Consider the following 9,839-nt stretch of genomic DNA (forward strand, 5'->3'; position numbering starts at 1 on the left):
CGAGGATCCCCATCAACATATTACTAATTTCTTAGAAATATGTGATACCTTTCGGATCAATGGAGCATCCAACGACGCCATCCGCCTTCGAATGTTTCCATTTTCACTAAAAGACCGAGCTAAGGCTTGGCTCAACGCCCTCCCAGTTGGCTCGGTAAACACCAGGGATGAACTAGCCCAAAAGTTTCTGTACAAGTATTTCCCTCCTGTTAAAACGGCTAAATTAATGACTGAAATTAACACATATTCACAAGAGGACGCGGAATACTTATATGAAACTATGGAAAGGTTCAAGGAGCTACTAAGAAAGTGTCCTCATCACGGTCTTGCAGTATGGCAACAAGTATCCACCTTCTATAATGGGTTGTTGCCACACACAAGACAAACACTCGACTCTATAGCTCCGGGGGACTTTTAGGTAATCGCTGCCGAAATGAAATTTATAATCAAATTGAGGAAATTGCTCAAACCAATTTTCAATGGTACACTCCTCGAGGCACGAAATCTATTACCCCGGGCGCCCATAAGGTTGATGAGAGCACTTCCTTGCAAGCCCAAATCGAAGCCCTTTCTTCAAAAATCAAAAAGTTAGGAATGGCAAAAACGGCTTCGGTTATGGCTTGCGAGGGGTGTGATGGGCCACATGAAAATTGGAGTTGTATGAAAGAAATAGATAATCAAACAGAATCGGTAAACTACATTGATAATAGACCTAGGCCGTCGGGTCCTCCATCGGGTACCTACAACCAAGGATGGCGTAACCACCCTAACCTTAGTTGGAGAGAACCCGACAATAGTAGTAACCAACAAAATCTAAACCAACGAACAAACTTTCAACAACCAAGAAAGAAGTCACAAAATTTCTCTCAGCAACAATGGGGACGAGAAAGGCTTGAAGATATTGTATCTCACCTCATCTCCGACACCGAATAGAAAAACTCGGATCGATTTCAACAACTGGAATCGAATTTTAGAAATCAACAAGCTAGTATTGAAAACATTGAAAAACAATTAAATCAACTAGCTCAAAATATCCCCGAGAGACCACAAGGCGCGTTACCAAGTAATACCGAAACCAACCCAAAGGCGCAAGTACATCTCATCACGTTGAGAAACCGTATCGTGGGTCCCGAGGAGCCTCCCTTACCTCCAACTGAAAAGAGCCGATCTAGCCAAACCACAGCTCCACCAACTCCCTAGTAACAGGGATCCGGGAAACAATCACTTTAACCCCGACCACGGGGCCGTGGTGAATGTTCTGACCGAAATTCTTTTCTGTTTTTATCACAGGACTTGGAACTCAGGCGCCACTTTCGCATTCTCCACATTGTGTATGAGCTCCAGTTCCGGTAGAGATATAAAAGAACCCCTAGACGAACCCGAACGCTTTCTACGCAAATGACTCAAGGCTAAAAATAGAGAGAAAGTTTCGGGGGACCTACTTCCAATGGCAGACCAACGTACCCTCATGGATTACCTACGTCCCACCGTAGGTAATCTAGGCGCCGCTATCAATGCACCGAATGTCGAAGCCAACAACTTTGAACTTCGGCCACATTTGATACAAATGCTTCAAAACTCCGCAACCTTCCATGGACTTGCGGACGAGGATCCCCATCTACATATTACTAATTTCTTAGAAATATGTGATACCTTTCGGATCAATGGAGCATCCAACGACGCCATCTGCCTTCGAATGTTTCCATTTTCACTAAAAGACCGAGCTAAGACTTGGCTCAACACCCTCCCAGTTGTCTCGGTAAACACCAGGGATGAACTAGCCCAAAAGTTTCTGTATAAGTATTTCCCACCTACTAAAACGGCTAAATTAATGACTGAAATTAATACATATTCACAAGAGGATGGGGAGTTCTTATATGAAACTTGGGAAAGGTTCAAGGAGCTACTAAGAAAGTGTCCTCATCACGGTCTTGCTGTGTGGCAACAAGTATCCACGTTCTACAATGGGTTGTTACCACACACTAGACAGACACTTGACTCTAGCTCCGGGGGACTTTTAGGTAATCGACGCCCAAATGAAATATATAATCAAATTGAGGAAATTGCTCAAACCAATTTTCAGTGGCACACCCCCCGAGGCAATAAATCTATTGCCCCGGGCGCCCATAAGGTTGACGAAAGCACCTCTTTACAAGCTCAGATCGAGGCCCTTTCTTCAAAAATCAAAAAACTAGAAATGACAAAAACTGCCTCGGTTATGGCTTGTGAGGGGTGTGGTGGGCCACAGGAAAATTGGAGTTGTATGAAAGAGTTAGATGATCAAACATAGTCAGTAAACTACATTGATAATAGACTTAGGCCATCGGGTCCTCCAACGGGTACCTACAACCAAGGATGGCGTAACCACCCTAACCTTGGCTGGAGAGATCCCGGCAATAGTAGTAACCAACAAAACTTAAACCAACGAACAAACTTTCAACAACCAAGAAACGAGTCACAAAATTTCTCTCAACAACAAGGTGGAAGAGAAAGGCTTGAAGATATTATATCTCGCCTCCTCTCCGATACCGAAAAGAAACACTCGGATCGATTTCAACAATTGGAATCGAATTTTAGAAATCAACAAGCTAGTATACAAAACATTGAAAAACAAATAAATCAATTAGCTCAAAATTTCTCCGAGAGACCACAAGGCGCGTTACCAAGTAATACCGAAACCAACCCAAAAGCACAAGTCCATCTCATAACATTGAGAAACCGTACTGTGGGTTCCGAAGAAGCTCCACCACCGCCAACTGAGAGAAACTCGACCCCGCCCCAACAAGAGAAGGCTTCTCCACCAATTCAAGAGCCTACTAAGGCTCCTCCGGTTCCATACCCCGGTCGGTTAATTCGTCAAAAGACCGATGAGCAGTTCGCAAAGTTCAAAGATCTATTAAAACAATTGCATGTTAATGTTCCATTTATCGAAGTCCTAACTCAAATGCCTAAATACTCAAAATTTATGAGGGACTTCCTCACTCATAAAAGGAAAATTGAATCATTGCAATTAGTTAACTTAGGCGAAGAATGCTCCGCCTTACTACTCAACAAACTCCCGCAAAAGAAGATTGATCCGGGAAGCTTCACAGTTCCTTGCTCAATTGGGGAATCCCCCATTCATAATGAACTAGCCAATCTTGGGGCCAGCATAAACCTCATGCCAGCTTCAATGTTCAACCGACTCGACCTAGGAAAAACGAGCCCTACAAAGATGAGCATACAACTTGCCGATCGATCCGTCAAATATCCACAAGGTGTCGCTGAAAATCTATTGGTCAAAGTCGAAAATTTCGTATTCCCGGCCGACTTTGTCATACTAGACATGGAAGAAGATGCTGAAGTCCCTCTCATCCTAGGGAGGCCATTTCTAGCCACAACACAAGCAGTGGTAGACATGAATGACGGAACACTAACATTGAAGTTAGAGAAGAGGAAGTGAAATTTGGAGTTGGGAAAAGAGTAGAAGACGAAGATTTGGTCCACTACATGAAGGTCATCGACTCAAGCTTGGATGATGCTCTCCGACAGTGAATGGGATGCAAAACATCCTGCTTGGGTAACATGTGACCAGGTTTTGGGTCTAGCCAAGGACCCTTATAAACGTGGCGCACCAGGGAGGCATTCCGTGGAACTATCCTTAGTTTAGATTAAGTTTTATGTTTTCTAGTTTAATTTTGATTTTCAGGAATAAAACACACTCGGGATGGTGAAGGATAATAAGGGAAACTTGCACCAGCGGCCCATGCACGAAAACAGAGCAATGCGACAAATTTTCTTCGTTACAGCAAGTTCAGCACGGGTCGTGTCCGCCCAACACGGCCCCGTGCTGCACAATCTGCAGAAAATGCCCAGTTCAGGTAACTGGACACGGGCCGTGTTCACTGAACACGCCCCCGTGTCCAGGCTTCTGTTTCTTTTTACAAACTTTTGTTACTGGCACTTGAACACGGGGTCGTGCCCGGACACCACGGGGTCGTGTCCAGAGTACCAGTAACATGAAATTTTGCTTTTTCACACCTTTTTTACACATTCAATCAACCTAAAAACTTATTTTTGGGACACATTGAGGACAATGTGTAATTTAAGTGTGGGGGGGATGCTAAAACCTTTAATCTTGCAAGTCCTAATTAACAAGCCTTACACAAAACTCTATTGGAACCGCTAATCACCCCAAATTTTTCAAAATTTTTTCATTTTTTTTACTTGTCTAAGTTTAAGTTGGGAATTTCAAAATTCTAAAAAGGTTATATTTTTACAAATTTACAACCGATAGCGTCGTGATAAAAAGAACCAACATAAGAAAATTATGAAACGGCATGACAAACTTAGTTAAAATTTGATTATATATACTTGATCACATAAAAAAAAACCATTCCCACAAAAGTGAGTTTTGAGCCTTTATTGAGCATACAAATACATATCTTTAAACTAAATGCTCATTTTTGTTTCTTGTGTGAATAGCCGCTTGGTTCTTACAACTCTAGAACTTGCCACGACAATACATTCCCTGTCCTTACCAACTTAAACCCAAGTAAGTAAATGAAGGAGGCATTAGGACTAACGTTCTTCTATTTCTACACCATTATTTTTCTCTTTTTTACCACCTACCCAAAATCCCCCTAGTTAACCCCTTTGAGCCTAAACCTTTTCGTTTCTTAACCCACTTTAAACACCCTTTTTACCCACCTAAACCCCTTTCCTTTTAAACTCTTTATTTTAGTAACAAAGCTCGGTTTCTCTTATGACTTTGAAAAAAAAATGATGAGACTGAAGCTAAAGGAATAAACAAACAAGTTTATCAAAAATAACTTTGTTTGAAATGCTTCATCAAATAAAAAGTTTTGAAAAATATCAAGTCTTACGAAAACCAACGCTTTTTACGCTTTTTGCCCCTTTACTAACCACTAACCCAACCACCCACCTTTAGCCCCAAGCCTAACCCTTCACCCAAAAAGTCCTCTTGATATCTACAAGGGTCTATAGTTAAAACGGAGGAGGATTGATTACTTGGCAAGCATATGGTAGGAGTAAGTTCCATGCCGCTCTCGAGTGATTCACTAAAAATACACCTTCGGCCGAGTGTTGAGTGATCTCCCGTGAGGTATGTGAACTTGTATATAAATAGAATTTTAAAAAGGCATGTTATGCCCTAATAAGTAATTTATCTTATGAAACGTTTTTAATAAATCATGACAAATAGGATTGTAAATAAATAAAAATAAAACTCAATAATGAATCTTGGAAATCCCGACACTCAATGACAAGCCCAAAAACCTTTTCTTCTACCCATTCCATTTGGGAGTTTAAAGCCACATTATAAAGAGTTTTGCTTGAGGACAAGCAAAGATTCAAGTGTGGGGGTATTTGATGTGCATAAAATGCAACATATAAATTACATCAATTTTGGCATAAAAGTAACCTTTTTTTAGTACTAATGTTGGAAAAAGTGTGTTTTTGTCTTCCTTTTGTATTTTCAGGATTAAATGAGCTCAAATAAACAAAAGAAGCAAAAAGTCAGCTAAATCTAACACAAATACAAGAAAAGAAACAAACGTGGCATACCCGACCCCCCCTATAGCATCTTCCCAAGCAAAACAAGAGAACAGAAGGCTGAAACGCCCCGTGCTCACTGAGCACGGGGGCGTGCCCAAGTGTCAGCAGAAAAGACAAAGTGGTAGAAGTTTCCAATGCCCACCACGGGGCCGTGCTCAGCGGACACAGGGCCGTGGTCAACAATAAGATTCGCGAAATCCAGGCAAATCTTGATAGTACAGATATGCTTCTGCACACGGGGTCGTGCTCAGCGGACACGGGGGCGTGGTCAACTAATGCAGACAAACTGCAATTAATGAAGAAAGAGAGAAGGATGGACACGGGGCCGTGCCCGAGCTTCTGTTCAACCTATAAATAGGGGTGCTTGGTTCACTTGCAACTCATCCCTTGGCACACCACCTCTCTCACACTTCACCCACCACCCACCACCATCACAACACCATCATCCACCACCATCATCCATTGTCCATCACAGAGTGTGTGAGTCGTCTCGGGATCCAAGATTGATCGTAAGAGTTCTTGACAATCCAAGGCCATGTTTGCCTAAGTCTCTTACATCACTTGGTGAAGACAAGTGTTTAGTGTAATACTTTTTATTTTTAATCTTTTCGCACCTTTTATTTGGTTATGTATTAATGACTTTAGTAACTAGTTTCTTATGTTGAAGGTGATTCTTACTTATCGTTTGTCCGTGGTGTCTTGGCATTATTTTACTGTCTATATAAAATAAAAGATTTTTCACCATTCATATCTCCACGGTCTATATGGAGATATGTTGGCTACCTGGTCGGGGGTTAAGGGAACGGTTTGGTAAGAGTCTTGCCATTGTTCAGTGTATAGATCCTGCAAAGGACCTGGGTCACATTTAGGAGGACCTCCTTCAATACCCAACGGTATTGGATGGCGGGGATCCAAACTCTTTGAACCCCTCATAAGTTAAACTACTATTAAAACTTTAACCCGGCTACTTAGGACTGTATCCCTGCTGACTCAGACTACTTAGCCGAGGATAACGTCACCTTCAAAAGAGGGACCTACCACATTATGCATTAATAACTTAATTAATTATCTTTCAATAATCCGACCCTTTAGGATTGTATCCTTGCTGACTGAAACTACTGGGTTGAGGGTAACGTCGCCTTCAAAAGACGGGCCTACTACAATAACTAAGATAATCTCTTAAAATGTGCAAAAGTGCGAAAATAGTCAAAGGTTACACTACACACGAGTCAGATCCAAGTGATTCATCTTGTCTATCTGTTTTTACTTTTACTTTTTATTTTCAGTATTTTAGTTAGTTTTATTTTTCTTAGTTTAAAACATTTTTCTCACTTTTTGATTTAGTTAGACGTTGAGGATAAACCGGTATTAAAAGCTCTTGTGTCCTTGGACGACCTCGGTATCTTACCAACACTATACTACGTCCACGATGGGTGCACTTGCCCATATGTGTGTTTAGTGTTAGTAAATATCGTGTTTTATAAATTTAAAACTTGGCTAAAAAGTGTAAAAAGGGCTTAAAATATATATCACACTTCACGCACATCACGTGGACCGAAATGTTAAAATATCGAGCTTTGATTGGAGCAGCTACATGATAACCTGTTTAGAACGCACGGCGAATGCATGGAACCGGAAGAGGAATGACCATTTTAGAGGCTCGATCGTGTTACTAGCAGTATGTGACTCTACTCTATTGTTCCTCATATGAGACTGAAACACTACATGCATAAAACACCACAACACTATATATAACAATAGAAAATTGGTTATATCAGCTACATTGCATACAAAACCATTAAAGTCTTTTAAAACACTATTTCACTATGTCACTATGTAAAACACTACATTGACATGTAATAGATTACAACAAGTCTGTTTGGAACACTACATTTGATATACTGTATGTAAAACCATATAAAACACTATAATCACTTATAAAACACTACATTTACAAACAGTTCACTATGTAAAACACTACAGTCACTTGTATAACACTACAATCAACATGCATAACCCTTTACATGGCTACATAATTCTAAAAATTGAATGCTTATATGTGCAGGCTGATATGCATACGACCGTATGGATGTTTTGAAGTGTGATAAGAAAGGATCAAAACCGATTGAGTTGATAGATGACGCGATGCTCGACGAATTACTCGGAAAGCTTGACGACACACTTTTTGCAGACCACCTAAAGCATAACACCCCAATGATACCGAAAATTCATGTAGATGAAGATAAGCCGAGGAGTGAAAAGGTTAAGAAGATACCTGAAGACAAAAAATCACCATCCACCAAGGCTAAAAATGCAGAAACGGCAGCTGAAAAAAGTGCGGAATACAATGTGGATGGGGGCAACGAAGACTACGGACCGTACGATGAAGGGGACGATGACCACCTGGGAATATTCAAACATTGCAAAGATTATCTGTTGTCGCAGACAAGTACACAAGAGTTGGGGCTTTTAGTTGGGCCAGATGGTTTATTTCGGGTCCCAATGGTATCACAGTATGGGACGCCGCCCGACCCGTTACAGGAAGAAAAAGAAAGTGAAGAGGTACAGGACTTGATAACCTTTTTAACGTTTGGTATGATATCAAATAATTATATAAATCTGACAACGGTTTGGATGACACTATATAATTTGGTTAACAGGATCATGCGCAAATTCTGGATGATGCATTTAAGGAATTTGAAGATTGCATTGAGAAGGTCAAAAATACACTGACGGAAGCTTTACATTTGCACCCAAACAGTGACATGATATTGAGTAGGAAAGCGTCATGGATTGTGAAGGTCCGCAAACATCTGAAGGACGTTGCGGATGATGAGGAAGGTGATGTTGTGTCAGAAAAAACCCCTACACCTGTCAAAAACACTGGACTGTTGACTCAAGGTAATCAAACTCCTTTCTCGCCCATGACTTCATCATTTTGCGCAGAAGTGGATCAACTGATATCTGCAATACAATCCATACGACACCCAGGTACACGATCGAAAGCTGAGGGCATCCAACCAGTAAACTTGCGAAGTGAACTGGACAACATCGCAACAACGTCAAGTATTTGTGACACTGAAAAGGAAGGAAATGTCTTATTGCAATATAAACTCCGGAGGCCAAAAAGAAACACCAATCTTCCGGATGCGCTAAGGTCACCGTACGTGCAGCGTGTGGTTTCATTAACAAATAAACGGGACCAATTGGAAGCTGCATTGGCTAGCTGTATCAATCGAAAGAACTATGTGACTTGTGAATAAAGTACTTATCAAAAATCTTGTTAAGTGACGTAAACTCACTGCGATATAAGTTGGAGAAAGAAGTACATGAATACGCAAATTTGAATGAAGATGAAAGAATGGAAAATGCTAAAACTGCAAAGGAAAGGATCGAGTTCCGATTGAATGAATAATAGCACATAATTTCGTTAAAACTGATATGTTTTGATACATGTTTTATTTTAGATATTAGCCTGGTTCTGATATGTTTTGATACATGTTTTATTTTAGATATTAGACTGGTTCATTTTGTCTGGGAACCCGAACACAATGTACAAAGTGATGCAATGGTCTATTTTCTATAATATAACACTATAATTCAGTATAAAACACTACAGGTATAATGTGACAACATGTAAGTGTTTGATTCATGTTATTATTGTTATGGTAGTTGAAACTATAATATAACACTACATTTCAATATAAAACACTATATTATAACAAAGACATCATTTAAATCAGTTTATAAAATATGACAAAATTTCTTTTCATCTTGACAACCTACAAAACCATAAAATATAACACTATACTTTAATATAAAACACTATAAATAAATGTAAGTCTTTAAACAAACTGTATAGCACAATAACACCATGTCTAATACTGCATTTAATACAGATTACCAGCATTGTCACATTTGATTCATCTTATGTGAATTCGAACCTATAATATAACACTACAAGTCAATATAAAACACTATACTTAGAATATGATAAACGAATTTAAGAAAAAACAAGGTAAAAAACATTATGTTTCCCATTCATGGCCAACATGAAAGAAAAGACAAGTTCAAAATCATAAAATCCAACACATGGAATCCAATAAAAAAGTAAACGTCATTAAAAAAATTAGAAAAATAGCTCAAGTACGCATAATTTGGTAATCTACTACTCCTGCTCTTCATCTTCTAGCTCCTCTTCGTCATCTCCTTCACCCGCCGCTTCATCACTTTCTGAGGAGTCGTCGTTCTTTTCCCTTGCCGGGTACGTGCATGTACGTATA

General features: G+C 39.9%; 1 non-coding gene across 1 annotated transcript; it reads right to left on the reverse strand.

The window, feature by feature from the left end:
- Positions 1–1,825: 1,825 nt before the first annotated feature.
- Positions 1,826–1,932, reverse strand: LOC118486015. The gene has a single exon (XR_004877872.1). It is a non-coding gene; the product is annotated as a small nucleolar RNA R71 (small nucleolar RNA).
- Positions 1,933–9,839: the final 7,907 nt, after the last annotated feature.

This window comes from Helianthus annuus, chromosome 13, assembly GCF_002127325.2.
Source record: "Helianthus annuus cultivar XRQ/B chromosome 13, HanXRQr2.0-SUNRISE, whole genome shotgun sequence".
Lineage (NCBI taxonomy): Eukaryota > Viridiplantae > Streptophyta > Magnoliopsida > Asterales > Asteraceae > Helianthus > Helianthus annuus.